Consider the following 26,424-nt stretch of genomic DNA (forward strand, 5'->3'; position numbering starts at 1 on the left):
GGGCCGGGGCCGCGCGGCCCGGGGAGCCGCAGGCGCCCCCACTCTGCTGCAATGGTTGGGTCTGGCTCCCCGCATGCCGCACATTCCTTGGAGTAGCCACCCCCCTCCTCCTTTCTTTTTTCCCCTCGGCTCTTTGCCGAAGCACCAGCGGCAGCTTTGCGCCCCTGCTCGAAGCCCCTTTTAAGGGCATCGCTTCGGGGATCACTCTGACACCTGGGTGGGAAGCGAACTGGTCCCAGGTCTTCCCTCTTTTCTTTCATCCTGCCAAACTACTTCCCCCCCCCCCCCCCCCCCCAGAAAAGGTGCGGACGATCACTCCTACTTCAACGAACAAACCAGCCCTCCATCAGACCCCGTTCCCCCAATACACGCTAAGATTTTAGCAGAGAAAACAGGTCTCCACTCCCCATCCCCTCACCGCAAACGCACACGGTTAAAGTTCCATGCTTCATCCCTATGCCCGAGTTTGCGAGCTTACCTTCAAGATGCCAGTATCACAGCGAAACTCATTTAAGGCCATCGGTTTGGTTAGGCTTCCTGAAAACTGGAATAGTGTAATCCTTCTATATGTTAATTATCAGATGCAACACCAATGTGTTCTATTCAAGGGACAGAGAAACTCCGCAAAAGAGGGACAAAAGGAGGAGGTAATTTCCTTTGTTTCCCAGTTGAAATGATCTAAGGCAGCTAAAGAGGCCCCTTTTCTGGATCTCCTTTGCGTTGGTCTAGGCAGCCTAGAACCTGAGCAATGCAGAAGGCTTCCACAGCCAGTCCCACAGGCAGAGCCCGCTGTCTCTGGCTAGGCCACTAGGACAGGCTTGCCAACTTTTAAGTTGGCCTGTTCAACTGTGAGTATTACAGGGTAATATCGTCGCGGTAAGTCTAACACCTTCTTGGAAAGGGCCATCTGCGATGATAATGAAAAATCCTAACTTGTTTAAGAAGTGAAGGCACTCCACTTCTGGCTCCCACAGAAACACAAAGTATCCCGTAAGGAAATTGAGTCCTCCAGCAAAGCTGTGGTCATTCAAGGGTTTTTTTTCCAGCAGCAAGAAACTGAAAAATATCCATCCTAGATATCCTGCTGGTGACTGAGTGAGCCGCCTCCTTACTCCGAGGTGCTGCCAACATTCCCAGCAAAAGTGATGAGAACTAGCAAGTCTCAACCTAATTAAAAACAACCATATACACAAAGTACACATATAATTCCTAATTCTTTTCATGGAAAAAAAGCAGCAGCAGCAAAGGAACTTATTCTAGGCACAGTGCTAGGTGCACAATGGGCAAGTAAGAACTTGCTAAATAAAATCCACAGAAACAGATCTGTCCTTTAAAGTGATTTAGTGAACACAGCACAGCTGTGTGTTATTCAGTTGTGTGTTATTATATACGCTAGAACTACTTCCTGCAACTCCATGCATTTACAATTTGGCTGCCTCTTTGCTGTCTTCTCTCACTAGGACCTTTTAGTTATTGAACACAGGTATAAAATATAAGGTTTAAGGCAGAACTGTTCAACTCATACGTTCCTTCTCCTGAGAACTTAATACCCAAGACCCCAGCAGTTCAGACCTGTCATCTATGGAAAAAATTCCACATACAATGTCAGTTGTCATGACTGGTTTCTTAGGAAACCACAATCTAAACCACAAAAGAACAGCATAGATTAATTTTTCTATGGCTCTGCTGTAAGGTCATGATACTTTGGATATTGTTCTATTCTAGAATGCTAAGACTTGATTTGATACGCTGCAATAGTTTTACAGGAATAAGATGAGATTTTAAGTGATAATACAATTTATATTAGAATACTAAAAGAATTCTAATACTAGATTCTAAAATATATGAAGAATACTAAAAGAATATTAAAAGGACTCTAAGAATAAAAAAGATATCTAAATATCAAAAAATGTAGTGTTCTATAATGGTGAATGCATAAAAGGAATGAATACAAAGTATCTATTTTTAAAAACAACATCTACCAGCCAGGATTCAAAAGTTCCAGACGTAGGTAGGTGCTACCCTCTGAACTAAGTAAAGTACTACAAGAAAGGAGAAGACAGATCTTCTACCCTCAAAGACTACAAAATGTAACAGTCACTAAAGCCCAAATGATTCCAACATAAGAGAAATAACAGAAATATGACACCATGTGTATATATATAATCAATAATAGATATTCACAAGTGCTTAGTTATAAGTGATTACAGGGATAGATCCTGGTGAGATTCATCTGGGAAAGCTTACTGACCTTTGAAATAAATTGTTTTAAAACAGAGAAAGGAAGGAAACATTCCAGAGAAACTGCAAATTATCGTGGTAAGAATAAGGGCTTTGGAATCTGTCCTGGAGGCACTCATCCTCTTTAAAGGGAAACTGAGACTTTAAAGGGAAACTGGGCTGTCCCACAAGCCTTCCTCCGCCAGCTCAGCGGGTGGGTAAAGTTGTGGGAATCTGACCTAAGGGCAGCCAATCCACAGACAGTCCAGTGACCTATGACATGTCTGGGAGTGAAAAAAAGAGCAGAGCCAATCAGATTCTCATCCTTGGGAATTTGATTCAGAAAACTCCAAGAGCTGAACCGGTTAGGAAAGGGGCAGAAAGTCCAAGAGTGCCAGGGGGTAGAGTTGGGGCCACAACAAGCCAAAACCATATGCAAGCCAAGGTTATGAGGAAGCAGAAACTATGAGTAAACAGGAAGCTGACTGGCAGCAAGCAGAGAGTAGAGCAGATGCCAGGAGCGGGTGAGCCATTGGCCATGAGATGATGGAGGGAGCATCAGTCCCTAGAGCTGCTCTGGCTCTGAAGACTGACAACAGCCCCTCCAAGTGCAGAGTGAACCCCCCCCAACCCCCACCCCACTTCAGATAGTTTAACTATCTGGACTTTGCAATCCAAGAAACAAAATTAAAACAGCCAAACAGATCTGGCTCATTTCAGCTGCCCACTTACTGGCCACACGGCTCTGGGCAAGTTAGTGAGCCTGAGTCCCGAACCCCTCACAAGATTGTCTTAAGTATATATACAGTGTACCAACAAAAATGCCAAACTCAATAAATGGCAGCTGTTATTATTGTTTTTCCAGGTTTTATAGTGGTGGCTTGTAGCTTTAAGTGGGTGAACTGTGTAAATAACTGATGCTTACTAAGTCTGGCTGACCATCAACGAGCAGGAGCAGCGGCGTAGTTGGAATTGACAACAAGTAAAAAGAGCAAATTTAGGTAAGGGGAGGCTGCTTTTTTCAATAACTGTTGAAAGGCTGAATGAATATGCTTTCTCAGGCTGTGTATACCACAGATTTAACTTTAAGCAGTTAAAAAAAGAAGTCTGGAGAAAGGTCTGTTCCAATAGCCTAGGTGCACTGAAGTTTTCCTCCCACGTTTGTTTTTGTCTCATTTCCTTTGAAGAAGTTATGTGTTGGACCAGGGCCATTTCTGTATGAATGGCAAGACTGTGAGCAATATCAGAGGTCACACTCTGTAAGGCAGGAGGAGTACACCAATGAGGGTAGTAAGGATGGAGCCATCAGGACATGCAGAAGCCTGCAATCTTGTAGAGGAGATGCGACTTACAAGCTGCAACTTTGTATAACTGGAATTTGAGAATCTGAATTTAGAAGACATTTGTCTCATAGAAACAATTTGAAAATGAGACTTTCGTTTATAAATCTTTCACGTCTCATTTCACTTTCACAACCCTATGAGATTGGAACAGTTATTCGGCTCCATTTACAGATGAGAGGAAAAAAAGTAAGCCTGGCTCACATACCCATAGAGCTAGTATGTAGCAAGCAAGAGTTAGAATCTAGACCTAGCTAAGGTTAAAAGACAGCCCTGTGCTCTTTCAACTCTATAATGTTACATCTCCAGAAAGCCTTATAAATAATGCTCCATTTCCCAGGTGAGTACTTGTAAGCCCTACAGCACCTGGGCTGCTGTACACTAATAATGCAAGGCATTAAGTGATAAGTACCAGCCAAGTGGTCTAGACAATTATGTGCCATGGGAGTCCACGGGAGGGAGGGATCAATACAGGATATAACATGGGCGTGGGAAGCTCAGCTGTATAAATGTTTTGTCTGAGGGACTTTCAGAAAGAAGCACTGTGCAGATGACCAGAAAACCAGAACTTGAGACAGAGGACTGCTAGGAGAGTAGATGTAGATTTGGGATGATCGCTGCTGAAATCACTAATCGATGAACTCCCTGAGAGGGGCAGACGATGAAGAGCTGAGAGGCTAGGGGACCTCCCCTGACTTCCAATACACACATTACTGAGCCCCAGAGAAGAGAGGAGCCTTTGAATGAAATTACTACAAAGAAAGTATGGTGAGGAAGCTAAGCTTTGAAAGAAGAAAAAAAAATGGGGGCAGAGAAGATGTCCAATGAGATAAGAATAGAACACCTCTATCAACAAAAGAACACACTTACAGCAGGTTCTCTCTCTCACTGCTAAAGCATTTCAAGCACCATTTTTTTATTTGGGTCAAATTAAAAACAGAACGGAATTAAGAGGAGAAATTCATTCGACGTTATTTCAAATTACAATCTTTAAAGAATAAAATATAACTGTATAGTATTGGTTGGTCTAAGCAGTTCACACTAAAAAATTGTTTATGTTTAAGAGTCTCTAAGTTTAAAAGCTCACAACGTCTCTGGCTCCCAGCAAAACAGAAAAAAAAAGAGAAAAAATATGAGGTCAGCAGATTCTTAAAATTTCTGTTCTTTCCTGGTACAAAACAGAGTTGATAAAGTACCCTATTTCTAAAGTAGCAGCAATATTTTCTATTATTTACTATTTTGCTTTTTAAAAAATCTACGATTCTTATTCTAAAGACTCCCTAGACACACATAAAATCCCATGTATATAAAAATGAAACCACTCTAATAAAATAAACCCATAGCTCTATAGCTAGGATCCTAGAAAGTATATAGAACAACATAAACATAGCTATCTTCTGATGAGTCTTACCAGAAGCAATAATCCAATGGTTCTTAAATCTACCCTGGCGAACAAAACAGAAGAAATGGGCTTTGCCTTACTGCTGCATCTCTGTATGGACTAATAAATAATAGCTGCCATTTACTGAGTAACTACTATATTCCAGGCACTTTCTCAGCATGTTCCTCTCTCTTTCTCTCCTCTCTCTCTCTCTCTCTCTCACACACACACAGTGAGAGAAGAATGATTATCCCATTTTACTGAGGAGAAAACTGAGGCTAAGAGGTTTAAGTAACTTTCCCAAGGCCACAGATTCAATACATGATGGAGCTGAGGTTTGAACTCAGGTCTTTCTGCTTCCAAAGTCCCCTGCCTCCGATAATACTAATGATAGTTATTATCACTATTAGCTGTGGATCAAGTACAAACTTAAGAGCCCAAGCCTAGGTGTGCATCTTGGCTTCTCCAGTTACCATGTATGCGACCTTGGGCAAGCCACTTAAAAAAAGGATATGAGGGGGGCCGGCCCAGTGGTGTAGTGGTTAAGTTCAGCATGCTCTACTTTGGCAGTGCAGGTTCATGGGTGCAGATCCTGGGCGCAGACCTACATCATTCATCAAGCCATGCTGTGGCAGTGATCCATGTACCAAATAGAGGAAGACTGGCACAGATGTTAGCTCACAGCCAATCTGTCTCACCGAAAAAAAAGGATATGGGATTACACTGAATTTCCATTCAGTTGAATATGAAGGCAAACTCTCCTATATTAGCATATATCATTAATAGTACAGATATATATTCTGCCCTAACCTAACTCCTAGATCTCATTTAACTGATGGTCGCTGAGATGTAACTACTCTCTTGCAACTACTTTTATTTTCTGGGATAGTTGGTAGGATGGAGTTGGGAGAGATGCAGAAAGAACTATCTTGTAAAGGCTGGGATGGTGATTAGGTAAAAACTATTTCCATAAGCCTAAATGGAACTGAGAACATATTTTCCCTCAAAAAATAGTGGAAGACCATATTAGTGATTAGCTTTATTATGGGATTCATAGATGCATATAGTCAACTAAAATCCTAATCACCATTTAGGACATTTCTATGGCAATGGATGGGTGCCTTGATCCTCTATATTTTTTGACTGTGGAAATCTACTATTGGAGATGTTATTCTCCATTCCTATAGTAAACCTACAAAAAGTAAGTGCTCACTTTTAGAATACTCCAAGATAATTCAATGAATTTTCCATGACTTATAGTAAGACTTACAAATCACAAAAAAAAGATATTATTAGGTAATCTTTGCTACTATGGCTTCCCTAAAGAGATGGAAGTAACATAACCATCTACTGTATGGGAGCAAACTATGGGTAAAAAATAAGAGCTGAGGTGAGGAAGGGAGTGGTTGATGTGCTGTGGAAACAGCTAATCACATCCACCTCTTGCTACATGACCTGGGAAGAGACAGAAAGTACTTAGGAAATCGACAGAATCTGTGGAAAACTAGAGCCAAAACAAACAAACAAAAAAAGTCTTTAAATCATGGAAAAACAAAATTCCAAACCTGGAATGACCATCTCCTTTCCATGAGTAAAAATAACTTTTCAAGTGACAACTTTGACAGTGCAGGGCCAACAACTGTACCTGGGACAACAAAACCCTCATATAAGATAAGAATGACAAAAGGTTATCATAAGACATTCCTAAATGTCCAGGGGACATAACCAATGTCTATCCAATATCAGGGATCCATAGCACAAGTTAGGTCTTGAAGCATTCAAAACCGGCAAGAAAAAAACAAAACAGTTTCCCTTCTCTTCAGTTGCTAAGATTACCCTTGAATTAGGTCTATTTCACCTGAAGAGGAGGATGATAGAACAATTACCGACATCCTTTAAGTAAATGAGAATGCTGAAAAGCTTTTCATTTTCCACTGAATTATCAATGTAAAGGTTCAAAGCAGAAAATACAGAATTAGGAATGCATTTCTATTCAGCTGAATATGTATGAAGGCAAACTTTCTAACATAAAAATATTTAGTTAAGAGTACCGGAATGGGCTACGGGAGGAGCTTACAAAAATTCCCCACCCTAAGTGTCTTTAAGAATGACTAGTTTTGGCTTATCTAATGCACTTAACACATGGGGCAATCTGATGACAGACCTGTGGCAAACTGATACTCCCCAAGCGAAGAGAAGGCGAATGAGGAAATTCTGATGTTGCCATGACAATATGACTGATCATGACATCAGTAATTCTAATTCCAAACTATAAAGAACACTCCCAGAATGCTGACAACATGCTAAACAGATCCTCCCAGAACCACCCCCAATCTAGGATTGGATCTCGTGGCAAATGTGGTGCTGTTTCAACCAAAGAATTATTAAGCATTAAAATCCTGTGAGTTGGAGAAAGCACCAGGGGAAAGAAGTAGATCACTTCTGAAGATATTTTTCAAACCTACAATATATATATTACAAATACATGCACATATATATATTCACACAGAGACAGAATCAAGGTATAAAAATGTTACAATTTACAGAATGTTTTATTATACATAATCTCTTAAAGTCTCAGGCAAGGAATCAGGGCAGGCATTCTCCACGTTCTTTGAACAGGTGAGACAGGATCAGGTAGGTTAAACAACTCGACATAGGTCATGAAGCCTGGAAGTATTGCATCTCAGGGCTTGAAAGAAAATAAAGGGCCAATCTCTGTGCCTGGTATATAATAATCATTCAATAAATCTCAGTAATTGTATGAAAGCTGCTGTCTCCCCTTGGACACCTTGACAAATAATAAATTCATTCCATCTATCCATATTTAGCCATATCTATTAGAAAGTTCTTTGTTAAACAGCCTCCAAATCTGAACCTATCCATCACAGGCCTGCCTCAGGACTAGAGTCCATGTCTCCTGTGGATTTTATGGTGCTTTTCTCTGTATTCTACACTGCTCTACCCATAGAAGTGAGCACTGAATCGGCTCATTTTGAGCCTTACCAATCTTGTAAGATTGTTTAAACAGTCTCTAAATCCCTAATGAGTTACTTAACCCATTGTCCTACACATGGTAGGTTTTGTTGGAGGCATGAATGAATGAGGCAAGCTTTCTTATATACACACACACAAACAGCAGAAATGATGATTTTCACCCTCTTTTCAAAACCATGATTATCTGAAGTTAGAAAGAGCTGAATGTAAGAAATGGAGTGATCAGATCTTAAAGAATAGCTTTACAGATTATATTAAACATGGTGAATTTGCATCCTAATCTTTAGATCACATGCTTATCACAAGAGGGGTTGTAATAAATGCTGCATTTTGCATTTGTATGTGGCTTACTAAGGAAATGAGATTCCATGAACAAATGGTTTCTCTTGACCTCAACTGCTACTGTCAGAATAAATCTTCCTGCTTTACTTTTTGGGGGAAAAGAGAAATGTCCTACTCATCTCTCTGAGACCAGGTCTCCTACAAATATTTGGACATAAACTGTATGTCATGCAATCTAAGACACCACTGATTATAAGATGGTTGACAATTACTGAGATGTTAACACTTGAAAAAAATGGACAACAGTAATTATAAGACATCATAAATTATAAGATGCATCCTGATTTCAGAGATGTTGAAATGTGAAAAAGGGGAGTCTTAGCATCTGTGCAATACGGCATACAGGTGCATGAACACAATACATGCAAATGCAGACACGTGTTCTCTTTATTCATAGCCTGGGCTCAAGAAAAGTATTTTTTCAAACATTCATTTTTAACCTTCCTAAGGAAACAGAGCTACTAAGTGGTTACAAGTAAATGGATCACACACTCAGTTTTTCCAAGGAGATCTTGTGTGGGCACAGTCTCCCCGAGTCAGAATGAGAAACAACCCTGATCTTACAAGGGCACCCATCACAAAGGAACAAGCTGAGCTGTCTGCTTCCCTCTCAGCCATCTCCTCACAATCACATCAAGTTACATTCATAGTGTTTTAGATATACAGTGCACTTATAGAACAAGAAAGGTTAAAGGGAGATGAACCTAAATCTCTATATATTTATCAGACTTCTCCACGCTACACTTACTGCTATTAGTGCTTTAAAGCTGTCAGGTGCAAACATAACATGAGAACATTCGTCCTGGACTGTTACTTCTTTAGCAAGTTGTAGTCACACACACATATGCACATGGACACACACACACACTCAGAAGACCGGTCATCAGTGCTGTTCTGGCACACAGCATCAAATCCAAACTATGAGTCTTACAAACAGATTTCCATGTTTTTGCAGGACCTGGAGCGCCAGTTCTCAGTCTGCCTAGGGATTCGGATTGGAAAAGTAGTTTTTACATAAATAAGGTAAGTCAGATAAAAAGATATATATCTGAAATGGTTATCACAATCCTTAAAATTGATAAGAAATTACAAAGTGAATCAAAAGCAATAACTTAGCAGGTAAGATGACCCAGTTACAGAAAAAGATATAAATGGTTCCCAGTTGAAGCAATGACTATTATTAGTAAATGCTAGTATCTGATATTTCATATTTGTTCAGGAACTAACTAGTCCCCTTGCATTTCCTCCTTCTTCCTTGTGCAACTTTCGTTTTAGTCATTTCACTGCTGGTGTGAAAATTAAACCAATATTAGTGAAACAAACTGGTCAGTTTATTAACTGACTATAGGTTGGTCAAATTGAAGCTTGGAGATTATCTATGAATTACATTTATCTGGAATGTTTCCCTTGTTATATGGGAAAATTATGATTGATTTCGCACTGAAAATTATCTTACGAGAATTACTAACACACCAGAACACTAATATATCCCAAGCCTGTAACTTAGAGCCGGGCACATATTAGGCATTAAAATATTGGTTCAATGAATGTATAAATAAATGAATACGGGGTATCTTCAAAATGCACACAAGTTCCTATTCAAACAGATGTTATTATTCCATAAAAGTAAAACAAGCTTACGATTTTGAGATATGTTAATTCAATGACAAACTGTAAATTCCAATTTATTAGCCAAACTTCTTCACTATTGAGGAGTATCAATTCCAGGAACTCTCACTCATGATCTCTTGAGTGATTTGAAAATATATTCTATTTTAGGGGCTCTTTCAAGTAGTCTTAGAATTCACTTAAGCTATTTACCATGACATCATTAAGCATATCAAGCTACAAAATATTGCAAATCACTGTAGGGACTGGTTTTCCCTACTTCTGTATCTATCTGTCCCCTTTATTTTAAAAAAACATAATTTTACTTTTTGATGACTATCAAACTTTTTAAAGTAGGTATACAAAGTTTTGTAATTGAAAATCATGTGGTTTGTTTTATTCTATCACATAACATTTTCAAAAAATTCTATCAGTAAGTAATGGCAAATTGTTGATAATTATTGTAGCTATTCTTTCTCCTTTAGCGTATGTTTGAAAATTTCCGCAATTAAAACATTTTTAGATGATACCAGGGTACTAAAAGCCTTGTGAGTTTTATTCTTAGAGGATTCCAGAAACAAAGACAAATTGATTCTTGCTGCTCTAACATCTAGAAAGTGAGTACATAGTTGGTTATAAGTTTTCTTTTAAAAAACTACTTTATCTGCTCATTTTACCCTTTTCTCCATGAACCTCTTCTAAAAAACAAAACAGAGTAAGAAAAAGAAACATTAAAAAAGTTGATCTATGCGACTACAGTCTGGATAATATGAAGGTGACAGTGAATCTGTTAGAAAATGCTACAAATCCAAGTGATTAAACAGATAGGATTCAGCCAACTTCAACATTGGACAGTGAAAATGCAGAATGTCTAAATTAGCAGCATCTCTATTGTTCTTACTGACTCTCTTTTCTTTTTCTCTTTTATCCGTTAGTTTCCTCAAGCTAGAACGGCTTGGAACCTCTTCTGTTTCTTCCTCTGACTGGTCCTTATTTATGCCAAATCATTGTGTACATTGCTTCCAGAATTATTCTTTATGACCTCTTTGGCCATATGATACTACTTCCCAAAGCTCCCACATCAAGTGCAAATTTCTGAACATCACTTGTAAAGCACTCTAGTTTCTAACTCCTTTCTCCCTTTACCTCTTCCAGCTACTATTTGTGTTTTGGCTGCCCATGAACTCACTCTTTTCTGGCTCTGAGTTTTGCCAGGAAACAGCCTCTGTTTTTCCATCAGCCAAACCACATTCATCCCTCCCTCTGTTTACTTTGTTGAAATCACAGCTCATGCTCTACCCCCTCTGGGTTTTTCCTACTCTCATCCATTTTCTAAGACCTCTCACTATATTTTCTAAGGACTGTAATAATGCCTAAATTAGGTCAACTTAGTGTCTTTACATTATAAACTCTTCTACTGACGAAACCATGGCCAAGATTTACCATGTGCTTTCCACTATTTACTCTATGGAAAGGCATCCTGTGAGAGCTCAGCAAGTACTTATTGACCCGGCTTCACTATAAATCAGTTGTTCTCAGCCTCTTTTCCACTCCAGCACACCTGAGAAATACCATTTATTCCCATCAGTCACTGTGGCTTACTTTTACACGACTCTGAGTCAGAAGTGATGAGAATATACACTCCTATCCTTATCTGAAAAGCATTGTTATAAAGAATGAACCAGAGAGTGGTTATAGGAACCCAGAAAAGATAAGTATTTAACTTCAGCTAGCTAGCTAGTGTGTGCTTGTGCATGCTCTCTCTCTCTATATAGTAGATATATCTATATCTATAACAAATATATTATAGATAAATAATATATAAAGTACATGAAAATTATAGCCTCTTGACCTAAGAGGGCTTGGGAATGACTAAATGTTTTCTTGGCTGAGCATGTATTTATTAAAACCCAAGATGGTACCAAAATGTGTTTTACAATGATTAAAAGCAGCTGAGAATTACTTTTCCTGATGACACAACTTCCCTTGAAACTCCAGTGGTTGAGTCTTCTGTCTTTCCCACACAGAGAGGCATCTGCCTTTTCCTTGTTCCTCTTCAATGCAAAACAGCACAGTCCTTGAAATGTACTCCATCGATCCACTGCCATTTATAGTATGGAGTAGCGCACAAGGCAAGGGCTTTCAATAAAAACTGCCATGTTTGAAAGACAATTCTACCACTTGCTAGCTTAGCAGTCTTCGCCTAAATCTATTTAACTATTAAAAAAAAAAAGGGAAAAGATAATAATACCTCACCTACAGAGTTTTTGGGAGAAGCAAATAAGACACTTCAGTTTGTTAAATTACAAAGATCAGTTATCATCACCTACTTACTTTCAGCCCAAATTTACTTACCTTCAGATAACTTAGCACATAGCTAAGAGCTTTTCCTAGGTGGTATCATTTCATCTAAAACCCCAACCTTACAGGTCCTTGAACTCCATTTCAAGAAAACCTGAATATTCACTTTGCTTCAATAACTAACATCAGTGCATGTCATCAAGTCTGAAATTCCCATTCTCCCATCTATTCTGCACTCTTATTAATAAAAATAATAGCATCAGATAATATTTTTTGAGTGCATAATATGTGCCAGACATTGTTATAAGTATTTTACAGGCACTGTCTCATTAATCTTCACACCACCATTATTCTCTCCACTTCCATATGTGGAAATTTAAGCTTCCCCTTCATTCTTTTTATTCTCCATTCCTCTATCAGGTCATCATTATCACCACTGTCACCACCATCACCCTTCCCCAAATTTCACTTAATTCCAACCAATCTAAATTCCCAAATCAAGCAACCCAAGTTTGTTATTTCTGGTACGCAGGATCCACAGACCTTTCATTTTGTCTTTAAGATGAGCTCTTTGACCATCAGATTTTTCTATGCCTCCTCCTGAGTTGCTGACAACTGCAAATCATAATTATGCTTCTTGGCTTCAAGAAAAATTCGCTTAAGCTTAGCATTCATTTTACTCACTTCCAAGTGGCTCCCTACCCCATCCTACACAGAATTAATTCCAAACCTTTTATTTTTTTCCCTCAAACTCTCAGTATTCACTGCCAAATGTTAAGGTAGAGATCATGTGACATTATTTACATGAACTTCCCTCAGTTCTTTCTCAAATATATATCTCTATATATTTTTTTCTTGGCATTCTTCTCTACCTAGTAATAGCAATGTTCCTAGTTCTTTTCAAAATATAGGTTTCCATTTCTATCTTTGATTTCAAATGAACTTCCCTATTACTTCCTCTGCCCCACACCATCACCTCTCTCCCCAACCCAATTTCTGTACTGGCTTTCTTTCTTTCTTTTACTTTTCTCAGCTACTTAATATTTTTTTTTTTACTATAAAAGTCATACATTAATACATTTTCCTTTCAGAAATAAGAACAGCAGATGCAATGGCCTTTTTTCTCTATAAACTAACTTGCTCAAGTCTTCTCTATCCTAAGAAAAGGGAAATGCTTTCTTTGATTCTTAAGCTATTTTATTCCTTCTTTCCTTCATTGCCAGAGTTCCTCAAAGGGCCATTCATCAGTGGATGTTTGCATGTCTTCTCTTCCCATTCTAGTTACAGACCACTATAATCTGGCTTCTGCCTCCACCACTCACCCACAACTGCCTCTTGATCCCCATCCAACATAATTTAGTTCTGTAACTCACCTTCATGGAATTCCAAGATGTCTACTCTTTTGGTTGTCCTCCTTTGCCCTCTTTTTTTCCCTGCTGAGATTCTTTTCCATATATGAGTTCACCCATGACTAGCACTTCAATAATTACCCCAAACAAAGAAGTCCACATCTAGAGATTCAATCTTGGCTTTTCTCTAGAAAACCAGACCCATGGTTCAAACTTTCTTGAGCCTCTGTTTCACCCGGTCAGCAGTCACTGCTCTGTCTCTCTGATGTCCCCACTGAAATTTACATGCTCCCTAACACAGCCACTTGTATTGTACTTTGGTTGTATCTGTCTGTGCAGTTCACTGGGATGTAAGCTTCTCAAGACCTAGGGGTCCAGCTTGATGTCTTGCACACAGTTATAGTTATGTATAGTTTTGTCTATAGTTATAGACAACAGTTATTTTAAATTTACTGACTTATGAGTCCAAGAAAAAAAGTACCATTTTCATAAAACTAAAGAGAAACTTTTCCTCACACTCATGAATTTGTTATCTATTTTATTTTTGTTTTGTTTTTACACAGAAAGTCTTCAGAATCTGAGAAGCACTTCTTCTCTAATAAGGTAAAATATTCTCAAATGCGTTTGAGAATGCCGATCATTTCCAAAGTGTAAGAGGAATGAAAGCCCCATTAACTGGTGACTTTGGGCATTCACACTTTTAGAGGAGGAGCTGAACAACTGAATTTTAAACTGCTTTTCAGGTTCTGCAATTTTTAGTTGAAAATTTTTAAATGAAAAGAAGAATTACACATTGGGGTCTAACTGTGTCTACTGTCTATTCATAAACTATTATACAAATGGCAGAAACTAGCAAAGATTTTATTTTACAGAGTGAACTTCAGAATCTCTTTTTCATATTAAAAAAAAAAAAAAGCCAGAAAGGGAATGAAGAATTGAGAACGCTTTTCCTGGTGTTTATTTTTTATTTTATTTTTTCCAGTTATAAGATGAGTAAGTTCTGGGGATCCAATGTATTCCTGGTGTTTATTTTCATACCCTGAGCAAACAAAAGGTAAAAGATGAGCAGCTTAGGAAGGCAGAGGATTTAAAAAGCAAACATAAAAGGGATGGTTGCCTTAAGATAATTAGAAATTGATAATCTATTCACAGACAAATAATTAAGATTAAGATCTGAAAGCCAAAAATGTAGTCTTCAGACCCATATTAGAGACCTTAATCTTGGTTCTTGAGTGGAATATGGTCAATAAAATGACTGCTGCACTTCTTGGCATCTGCAGTTAAATTACCTCCATTGCCAATAGTATGTGTAGCTGCCTAAATGGGGCAGCATGAAGTGGGAGAATTTAAAGGTGCGTCTGTCTTTCAATGGGATAGTCTAGACTCTCAAGCTTAAACATGTACATTTCTTCAATGCCTCTGTAAACAAAGAATTTCTCACTACTATTACAGTGAAATCTTTTTAACCCAAAGGGAGACCATCAATTCTCTTAAAATTTTCAAAATGTCTTTCCTCTTCCAGCTGCCTTTCAGTTATTTTGTATGTGATTAGCTCATTTAAAGTTTGATTAAAAGAGACCATTACTTTTTTCCTCCCTAAAAATGTTCCTTATCTATTCATTCAAACAACGTTTACAGGAAGCCTACTAAAGTCAAACCGTTGGGTGCTGTACAGAGGGGGGCCATGACTAAGCTGAATTTGGGAGGAGCAGAAACAATGAGACAGAGGACTCATCCCTTGTAATGGTGACTCACAGGGCAGGGATTTTCAACAACACGGAGACTCAAAGGAGTGGAGGAAGGAGATGCTGGTAGATAGCAAGAAGCCAAATAGCCAGGCTTAGAAACCAGCGAACAACAGAGAAACTGGGTGACAGAAATAGTGCAAGTTCAAGGGATAAAATTCAAAGCTCCTGCTCTGGAATTTGTGCCTAGAACTGAGAACAATCATCTAGTTGGTCTCCACAAGGCCCACGGCCATTATGGTTCCAGCCAATCCCAAGGCCTGGAAGGCAGCTTTCCGGGGTTCCCCTGAGGTCTGGTCTCCTAACTGTGCTTCTGACGCCCTTATATTCTTAGAACAACCCCACTCCCACTACTTAATACAAACAGTAGTAGGTCTGTATCACTTGCAATCAAAAGCATCTTGCTAAACAAATACTAACAAAGTGGTATAATAAAATGCTTCTTGGAAGTTAGCACTTAGCAATAAAGTTATTTCAAGAGGGAAATAATTTCATGTCAGGCAGCACCACCTGCGTATTTAAGACAAGTTACTAAATTATTTCCATTTCTTTCAAATCATTTATTATAACAAAATTGCCCTACTTGCACCTACCTGATCAGCAGGTATTACATTCATCTTTCTTATCAACCCGATTACAGTATCACCTGTTGTCCAAAGAGCAAGCTTCTCATATATAATCTGAGCTGTCTCAAATTCTTTAAAAGGAATGACAACATATAAGCTCCCCTTTCCCCCAAAAAACACATACAAATTAAACTGCCCTTCATCAAACTTAAAACATGTCTCTAATGTTTATATATTTCAATGTCTCTAAAATAAACTACCATTTGATATATAAGAGAGAATGTTATTTGTTGCAAATCCTTCTAAAAAGTGTATATATGATGTATTGTTTAAGTAAGTCTCAGGGATTCTATTTTGCTTTTCAGTGTATATATGTTAAATCAAATGAGGCACTTTTTTTGCTATTAGAAGCCAAGAGATTTTTGATAAGATGACCTTAAGGGTTGTGTTATATTTTAGGAATGAGCACTTCCTGTCCAGATTTGTGCCGCCGCCTCATTCCTGGTGACTTCTAAACAAACTAAGGTCACAGTGGCCTCTCTTTAATTAGTATCTCACTGGAGGGAGGGGAACATGTCAAGAGGAAAAGAATGCATGAAGACATGATAAACAAGGTCTTCGAGATTTGGTCAAGGAATGAAAGAAAGCCAAGCTTCTTCTTTGTTACCAAACTACAGCTGGAAATGGTTTTGATTCCTACAAATTGAGAAGGCTGGAATTTTTATGTATGTTTGTTAATTCTGGCTTAATGTGTTAGACTTTCTCTCTATTTCAATTTGGTGGCCTTGATTCGTTGTTTAGAGAGCAAAAGAGTGATCCAAAAAGAAAACAACTGATTCAGTAAAAACTCTCCTATCTAAGGTATAATCCCACTAAGGTTTGGCAATATTCAAGTTATATTGATGTAATATTTTCTTTCTTTAAATTAAGTAGTATGATATGTAGGAGAGTAAAAGTCAGTAATACCTACCTAAAAGATATTTTTAAAAACAGATATTAAATAGCTAAAACTGTACCTTTCACATACATACATAACCAACTAATCTTATGAGGCTAGGAACAGAAATTCTATTTAAATTAGGCTCACCACAATGAATGAATGAAACTGAAACAAAAATAAATTTGCCTGAAACTCAAGAATGACACAATTTAAAAATTCTGAAAAGCCTAAATATACATAAACATATGTAGAAACTCTATCTATCTATGAGTGTCTGTAATAGACAGACATAGATTCCATACAAATATAATTCCACAAGGGAATTATATTTTCAAAATACCAAAGAGTAAAATTCTGGAAAATTAAGATGCTCATGTGTATGAAGAAGCAATGCTTTTAGATTATTAAATCTTCAGTTAAAAAAACCGAGACTGATTAACGGTTCCTATTGGGTACTATTTACAAGAAAGCACCTCAGCAGGGTGCCTGTGTCCAGTTTCATAATCACATAGTACACTCACTCTACAGGATTACGTTCCAGGCAAGTTCACATGTTAAGTTGAATTTCCTTCTCTTCAGGAAGTGACTTTTACTCAAGATTGAATACAGCTGTTAGCACAAACCACTGTTCCAAAAACACTTCTACGAGAACTGGAAGAAAACACCATTTTAAGAATTGCAAATTCACTTTCATTATTCCAAATCTGTGCAACTAGATGGGAGGGAAATCTTTCGTCTCCGTTTGTTAGTTAAATTCGGTTTTTATAAATATTCAAAAAAACCATGCACGGTGGTTAAAAGGTGGCTATAAGACTTTCCATATTCTTCTGTAGCCTATATATTTTAATAACCAGATGACCAGTTTGTTTATAACAAATTTAGTGCATTTTTTTTGTTTCAAAAATCAAAGTTATACTAACACTTAAGTTTTTGTAAAATTTCACTCTCCAATACAACTTGGTTTTCTCTCTATATTCACAGAAATGAAGCCTGGCAAATAAAGTGGGCCTCAACAGAGGAAATGCTGCCAGCTAAAAACACCGGATGTAATCGAGACCACAAGAGACACTACTCGGTTATAAATGTTGAACGAAAAAGAGGTACTGGAAAGAAACAAAGTCTAACTTTTTATTGGATGGTTTAAGTGTTTTCGTGAAATCATAGTAGCTCGTAGTTTACTCCCAAACAAAACAAAATCTCCGGGAATTATTGTGATAATGCTACGTTCCACTTTCTGGAGATTTAAAAAGAGAAAAATCTATGGGTCCTTACCTACCAGCCCTGGCCATTCTGCTATCTTTGTGGGCAGGAGAAGAGAGGGATGCCAGCCTCAGCCTGCCAGGTAAGACAATGCACTGTAAGTAACCTGGATCAGCTTAGACAAATAGTAGAGAAAATAGCATTTTGTAAGCATATTTTTTCTGCTAGCATTACAGAAAATGTCCTTCTTTAAAGAATTGGAATAAATCTGTCTGTGAATGGACAGGTAACAGAGTGAGTTAACGAGCATTATTAACTCTCTTTGCTGTGGGGTGGGGATAGGAAAACTTCATTTACGAAGTCCTGGTAGCTGTTTTTCTATTCCCACCCTTTGACGTTGGGTTTCCTTTTGCACCGAGCGATAGTGATAGCTATGATGAATATTGTTTCCCCACCCCGCTACGAAAATCCAAATTTGAACTTTTTTAAAGAGGAAGCATAAGGCTTTGGTACCTCTGGGGGTTTTTTTTGTTGTTTTTTTTTTCAGTTTGGCTATTAGTACTTTCCAAGTTTCACATTTCAATAGCTACCTATTGCTCTCTTTCTAAAGATTTTCGCAATTAAATACATTTATCTGTTCAAAAAATAATTCTTGAGACAAAAATTTAAAATTCAATTCAGGGATCAAGACATTTTAGTTGTCCAAATACAATAATTTTTACTTAAGACCTTGATTGATGGAAGCAGTTAGCAATTTTTATACTTTAAAAGTTAACAGGAAGTCTCCTTTCCATTTTTTTTCATATAATATGATCAACGTTTCTTAGGAAGGTGAACATTTCTCATAAGAGACGAAAGAATCTACCATAACTCACGCAGGAGAAAGCATATATCTTAGTAAAAGCCAGTCATTTTTGAAACTGTCTTGTGTTATATATGTCAGCCATCTTATTATTTCAAGCAAGCTCTTTGAAAAAAAATAAAAGAAGATCTTTTGCCACTAGAGGGAGTTCAAAATTCTCTTTGTATCAATAAACGTGTAGAGTGCATTTAGCTTCTGAAACAATAAAAAGAAAGATTGTCGTACGTTCCTTTTTTATTAAACAATAAGACTAAATCAGGAATTATATTTTTAGGGGATGCTTTTCCTCTCCAACTAGAGTAAATACAGTGAATACATTCGATGGCTATTATGCAGAGAACATATTAAAAACGACTCAAAAATTTTAATCTCTGGAAGTAGCCTAAGTCAAGAGTTTGATTCTAATTGCTTATTTATTGAGAAGGGGATCTTTTAATTTATCAAAGTTCAATAATAACTGTGGGAGAGCGTTCCAAAGATGGCCGTCACAATCCTTCCCATTCTGCACATGCTTTCCCACGGCGACTCTGCCCTCCTTGGTCAAGAGCTGGAACCTATTTTTCCTCCCCCCGAATATGGGATGGTCCTGTGATGGACCAGAAGAATGCAAAAGTACTGCTGTATGACTTGCTGGTCTAGGTCTTAAGAGGCCTTCAGCCAAATGCTATGTAAAGAAATCTGGACTGGTCTGCTCTCCAGATAGAGAGCCCACATGGAGAGAGAGGTCCTGCAGAATAGGAAGCCAGGTGGAGGGGAACAGAGGGTCTCCAGCCAAGAGCCAGGCCACCGTGAGGCATGTGAGTGCAGCCATCTTGGACATTCCATCCACAGCCAAGCTCCCAACTGCGTGCAGCTGCAGGAGTGACCCAACATCACATGGAGCAGAAGAGCCACCCAGCTGATCCCAGCCAACCAGGAATTGTACAAAATAGCAAATCATTGTTTTAAATTCGAGGTGATTTCTTCCTCAGTAATAGACAACTTAAACAATACTAGCAGATACATCTGTATGGTGCTCTAGTTTTTAAAAGTCCTTTCACATCCACCATCTCTTATAGCTCTACCACAGTAGGAAATTGAGTCAGAGGTTGCCCAAGGGCTGAAGAGTGCTTAAAAGCAAAGACAAAGTTTATATTTAAAAGCGAGATGTTTCTCATAAGAAAATACTGTATCTCTATTTTTCTATTTTGTATCTGGTATAGTAGTGATTATCAAATAATCAAGCAGTGACTAAAAACTACTCTTTCCAGCACTTCTTTTTACTAAGAACTGATTAATCTAAACAATTTATTCATTTCTACTAGTCCTCAGGATTCAAAAAGCAAAAATTACCTTTCTGGACTTGTGCCTCTTTATGCACACCTCTAGTTTTGTTTTGAAGTTTGAGAAATGGTATCATTGAAAAGGTCTATGCACAAAGCATTGCCATCTCCAAGCAATGTTAGAAACTGGATTTTTAAATTTGAAAATGCCCTTAAAAATGTCTTGCCTTCCTTGTTCTCACTGCATTCGCAGATTTTGCAACTCTCCTATCTGTTGGAGTTCCAGTACAACAAAATAATGATTGAGCACTTAGCACCAAGTTCTTTGTATTTTGGTCCCCCTGCTCTTTTCTTTCTTCAAGCTTACGAGGAGACTAATTATGACTGATATGGACACATAGCTCCAGCAAGGGAAAAATGCTGGGAATTTCCCTTTGACAGCCACGTGTTCGGGGGGTGGGGAGTATTGTGTGGCAGGGCGAAGGAATGGTTTCAGAATTCAAGAATGGCCCAGTTTACCCAGGCAATAGTCCAAGAAGAAATTGGTAGGAAGACAATTGCTAGAAATCAGTTTTTCAGAATAAACTGAGTGGTCCATGAAGACAGAATAAAATTCAAATTTTGAAAGCCTTGGATCCAAACGGGTAGTCCTTCAACCTACTAGTCAGCTTCTTTTCTGAGGAGGCATCTCATTTTCTTTCAGTAGAGAGGTTCCAATTACCTGTATAAATCATGCCACTTCCTCTTTTCACCCCCAACAGTGCAAATGAGAACAAAGAGCATAAATGTAGTCAAAGAAGCGGGAAGGTGAAAGCTGTTAGAATTTAATTGAATAAATATGTAGACTAAGCATCTTCCATTTTATACCTTTCAATGGCTGTTTCTTGATTTTAGGCTAAAGAACCAAATCCTTCACCTGGCCCACAAATCTCTGGAAGATTTGACACCTATCTACTCCTCCCACACCGAATCCCACCATTCTCTTCCTCACTCACTAAGTCCCAGGTATTCTGTCTTTCAGCTCTTCATATCTGCAAGGCCACCTGTCCAGCAACATGCTTCACACATGCCCTCTACATGGAATGCTCTTCTTATACCACAGCCTGGTTAACTCATACTCATCCTTCAAGTCTCAACTTACACCACTTCTACCAGAAAAACCTTCCCTCTCACCCCACAGTCTTACATATATGAGATTGTACAATCTCCTTTTCTGGACTCCTCAAGTTGCAATTTAAATTATTATTTAATGTCCATCCTCTGAAGAAAGCTCCTTGAGAGAAGGGGTCATACCTGTTTTGTTCATTGTTTCTTCACCAGTGTCTCGTACAATGTAGAGTTGAATTGAATATGAATCTATAATATTTAAGGAACTTAAAAATACATGTCTATGTAGAAACATATATTATGTTATGTTATAAGTACTTCTGAAGGTACAAAGAAGAATGTGACAGTTTCACTAAGAAAGAGACATGCACAAATGACCAAGTGGCCATGCAGAACCTGAGCAGTAATATGACAGAGATCTAAATAACATACAGGGCAAGGACAGGGAGAAGGAAACTGACTCCAAATGGTGGCTGTAGGACGCTTAGTGGAGAAGGTTCTGAAAGGGCCTGTAAGAATGAGCAAGATTTGCACAAACACATTTTCCAGGCCCACTAGAACAGTGAAATTCCCAAGCCTTTGTCATCCCCACAAACACTTTTCTCTTCTTCAATCTTCCTTTCCACCTGGTGTCTCATATGCCTTCCAAACTCTAGGAAATAAAAGAAATGGTGATTTCATGAGGCACAGGCAATGAGTAACTCAAAGAAATGGTATTTTAATGATATACTATTAGATGTATGTGTCAAGACTGAAATCCTTGCAGCAATGAAGCTTGGCATCCATGCAGGAATTCAGATTAGGAATTGCAAACCAACCCTGCCCAAGAAAAGTCCTTGGCTAAGTCCAGATATAAGGGATGTACACTGCTTGGGAGTCGGGAGAGAGCTGGCAGGTAGCCTGGTGGCAATGTGTTTATGAAGAAGCCAGAGCTTTAGGAAAAGCCAGGCTTGCTGCAACACAGCAGGGAACTCTTGTTGACACGTTGATGTTTCATGACACAGTGATTAGAAAACACTGATGATAAGCATTTCATTCAATGGTTTGGAAATCTGGACAGATATGCTAAGGAGCCTGCCCAACTACCTAGAACAAAGCAGATGCAGACCTAGGACATCACCCTCGTTGCTCAATCCTCAAGCAGCTCACATCACGTAGGATGTCCAATGAGATGAGCTGTGAGCTACTCTTTCCTTCTGAAGTTTGTGGCTCCTGGCCAACTGGCTGACTCTCCCAGGGGAGTTCCTATTCTTCTGGTTTTGATATGAAGATAGGAAAACAGGCTTACAGCAAGTCTGTTCACAGAATTCAAGTTTTCAGAAACAAAACTTTATCTTTAGTTTCACAATTAAAATTACTGGAATTTGGGGCCGGCCAGGTGGCATAGTGGTTAAGTTCTCACCTTCTGCTTTGGCAGCCCAGGGTTCCCAGGTTCAGATCCCGGGTGCAGACCCAGCACCGCTCGTCAAGCCACATCGTGGCGGCATCCCATATAAAACAGAGGAAGATTAGCAGAGATGTTAGCTCAGCGAGAATCTTCCTCAAGCAAAAAGAGGAAGATTGGCAACAGATGTTAGATCAGGGCCAATCTTCCTCACAAAAATACAAACAAATTACTGAAATTGGTCCATGTAGCAAACATCAAGTGACGTAAAGGTATAATCTTGTTTCTTGGCTTTTCATAAATTATGTCAATGTTAAGGTGAAAAACAGGCTTCCTTGACGGCAGACCCGTTTGGTAAACTACATGCTTATACAAACGTCTCTGGTTCTGATTCAGCGTGTGGCTTGGCTTTGAAAACTGTTCTTTTTTACATCACATCTCCACAGAGCTATCTGAAAGCCTTTTTAGCACCCACTCATCATAAGTGAATTCTAATTCCCAAGTCTATTTTAATATCGATTTCTCAACATGAAGCACCATAATTTAAAAGCAGTGTGGAATACCCCGGAACATGCCTGTGCAACTGAACTGTGCTGCTTACGTCCAGAATTGTGCAATCCTCGTTTACTTTGGGTTTTGTGATAAGGACTCAACTCCTAATCATTTTAATCTCACATTTTTTATGACCTCCTTGTTTAAAGTCAATATTTTAATTGGCATATATCAACATCCAAACAGATCTTGGATCAGAAATTTTGTTTAAACTGAGAAAAGGGCACATCCTACTTCAAATGACCTAGATATGAGCATAGTGGCCTAATTTTCACTTAGTAAAAGAGTCCGTAATAAACTGAAATTTTTAGAAGTAATGAAACAATACTCAATGGGAAAAGTGTAGTCACTTGCTCACGAGAAGTGTTTAACTAATGCATGATTCTAATCCATTTAAAAAACAAACATAGCCGCCTCTTCAACCACCGCTGGGCAATAAATATAAATGGAATTCAAAGACATTTCAAAAATCTTATTCTAGTCAATGGTTTCAGTTTACCCAGTTACCAACTATTTCATCAATACTATTAAAACACAGACACACTGGACATGAGTTTGATCTCTTTTTTGCCCGTTGCTCATCCATAACAAACAAGCACCAAAGAAAGCGCCTTTGAGGGAGACAGCAGGGAAAAAACAGCAACAAACGAGTTAGGAAAAAAGTCTATAATAGTGCCAGCCATTAGAATTTCTGTAATGGTGAAAATGTTCTACAAGTGCGCTGTCCAATACAGTGGCTACTAGCCACATGCAGCTAGTGTGCACCTGAAACATGGCGAGTGTTGACTAAGGAACTGAAATTTTTTATTTTAATTAATTTAAATTTAAGTAGTCATATATACCTGGTGGGTACTGTATTAGATAGCACAGGTCTATAATTTAGTGAATCTCTGAAAAACGAAACACAAACTATTGTAAACCATCAGTTAAATGTGGCAATTATTTTGCGGCCACCAGGAGTCTAGAATTATTTTTATCTGACGATTATATGAGAGTCTTCTAAAATCCTTATTAAATTCATCATGAAAAGAACCTTTAACCATAAAAAAGTAAAAGTACTGTCAAGGAAGGCCAGAAATGACAGAAAGTCACGGCAGAAAGGACAATTCCAGTCCTGAGTCCTGCGGTTACTGTTCTGCCATGTTACCAGCGCTGACAGGGAATTGAACATTAAAGGGGACTGGTATTTTGGTCAGGGCAGTTCAGCCTGGCTCAAACTTTCTACATAACCAGCAGAGCCAAGCAGAACTGCCAAGAAAAGGTCTTGCTAGCTCTCTCTGGATATGACTGGGATTATTTTAAACGATCTCTACGGCTTAATGAGATATTCCACTGGAAATACTCTCTAAGGAAACTTGAATCCACTGGCGGGAATACATATATATATATTTAGTTGAGTTCTTTCTCACTTTTTTTTTGGTATCCCAACACTTCTCTTATCACCCAGTTATCATAGCTTATGTGTGGCCTTGAATACTTTTATTCATTTAAATTTCACACACACTCTCTGAGGGAGGTGGAGTAAGAATTATTCTCCTCATTTTACAGATTATGAAAAAGGCTGAGACCTGACAAAGGCAACCAGAACATTGATCCTCTCCTTCCTATTCCATGACTCTATCTTCAAAATATTTAATACACAACATTCATGCAATGTATTTTGTTGTCTAACAATCGGAGTGCAACAGGAACAGCAGATGTTTATATTCAGCAAGCTATAGATTAGTCTTTATATTTGGGGAGATTTTTACATTAGAATTCCAGCCTTGTTTTGTCTCCTACAAAAGGCACTTATTTTCAAGATCCTCTCTGGCTGTGAGAAAACGGACATACTTCTCCTCCAGGAAGTGAGAGAAAAAATAAGACGAGTTACATGGTCAATTGGAGTACAATAATGTGAAATCTAGAATTATTTTCAGGTCTAGATTAAATTAATCTTCTTTGCCCAAATTTGTTAAGAATCAAGAATGCATTCATTACAGTATCCCAAAGATACTTCCAAGTTACATATGTAAATAACCATGACAGATACTATCTCCAAACAGCCATCATCAATTCCTTCCATTCCTGTACGCACATGCCACTCCAGCCATCAAGAGGTGGAATCTACTTGCTTCATCTTGAATCTGGCCTGGCATGTAACTTACTTTGACCAATAAAATGTGGTGGAAGTGATGCCTGGCAGCTTCCACCTTTCCCCATGGAAGCCAACCACCATATAAGACGTCCAGCTATCTTGAGACCACCGTCCTGTGACAAAGGCCAAGCGACAAAGGAGGAGAAAGGATAAGAGAAAAGCAAGAGGCACTAGCTATTAAAAGTGAAATGTTCACAGCCTTCTAGCCCATCCAAGCTGCCTATTGAATGCAGTTGAATGAATGAACCCCAGCTAAAGACATGTAGAGCAGCCAACTCTGTCCAAATTCCTGTGCCACAGAATCACGGGAAAGAATAAATTACTGTTGTTTTAAGCTGTGAAGTTTGGGGTTGATTTGTTATGTTATCTATTCTATACTTTATTACCAAACTTGCTAATTCTACTTTTTATTCTGAATAAAAGAAATAACTTGAAAGTTTCAGTTGTCCATTTTCACTCAAGCTTAAACATGGCTGTGCACAAATATCTTTGAGGGTGTTGCCACCATGGAAATGGCCCACTCAAGCAGAAAGCTCATCTTTGGGGTTTCCTGCTACGTTGGTCTCACCCTTCTTGCCGCCACCAAGTAAAAAGAAAAGAAAAAGTCAGCTAACAGAGTAATGGGTTCCTGGAAAGCTGTAGGATACATTTTTATACTGTTCAGAAAAAATATGTTTAGCAAAAAAATCCTCAGCTGGGGCTGGCCCCGTGGCCGAGTGGTTGAGTTCGCGCGCTCTGCTGCAGGCAGCCCAGTGTTTCGTCGGTTCGAGTCCTGGGCGCGGACATGGCACTGCTCATCGGGCCACGCTGGGGCAGCGTCCCACATGCCACGGCTGGAGGGACCCACAGCGGAGAATATACAGCTATATACTGGGGGGCTTTGGGGAGAAAAAGGAAAAAAATAAAATCTTTAAAAAGAAAAAAATCCTCAGCTAAGGTCATTAAATTGAAATTTGAAGGGTGATGAAGAAAAATAGCCAGATAAAACTGAAATCAAGCAGCCCAGCTGTCCATCTCTGGAGTACATCCTAGATTCTCGTCCCCACCCCCACTCTATGTCATGTCTTTTCTTTTTTACCATGAATATTTAATTCAATGATGGGATTAAAACTTTAAATCATCACAAAACCT

At 38.6% G+C, this 26,424-nt stretch overlaps 1 protein-coding gene across 5 annotated transcripts in view; it reads right to left on the reverse strand.

Annotated features, from left to right (window-relative positions):
- RBMS1 (RNA binding motif single stranded interacting protein 1) overlaps positions 1-26,424 on the reverse strand; it is a 206,894-nt gene that overhangs the window by 129,984 nt on the left and 50,486 nt on the right. The gene's annotated exons all lie outside the window — the stretch shown is intronic.

This window comes from Equus quagga, chromosome 4 (genome assembly GCF_021613505.1).
Source record: "Equus quagga isolate Etosha38 chromosome 4, UCLA_HA_Equagga_1.0, whole genome shotgun sequence".
Taxonomy (NCBI): Eukaryota; Metazoa; Chordata; class Mammalia; order Perissodactyla; family Equidae; genus Equus; species Equus quagga.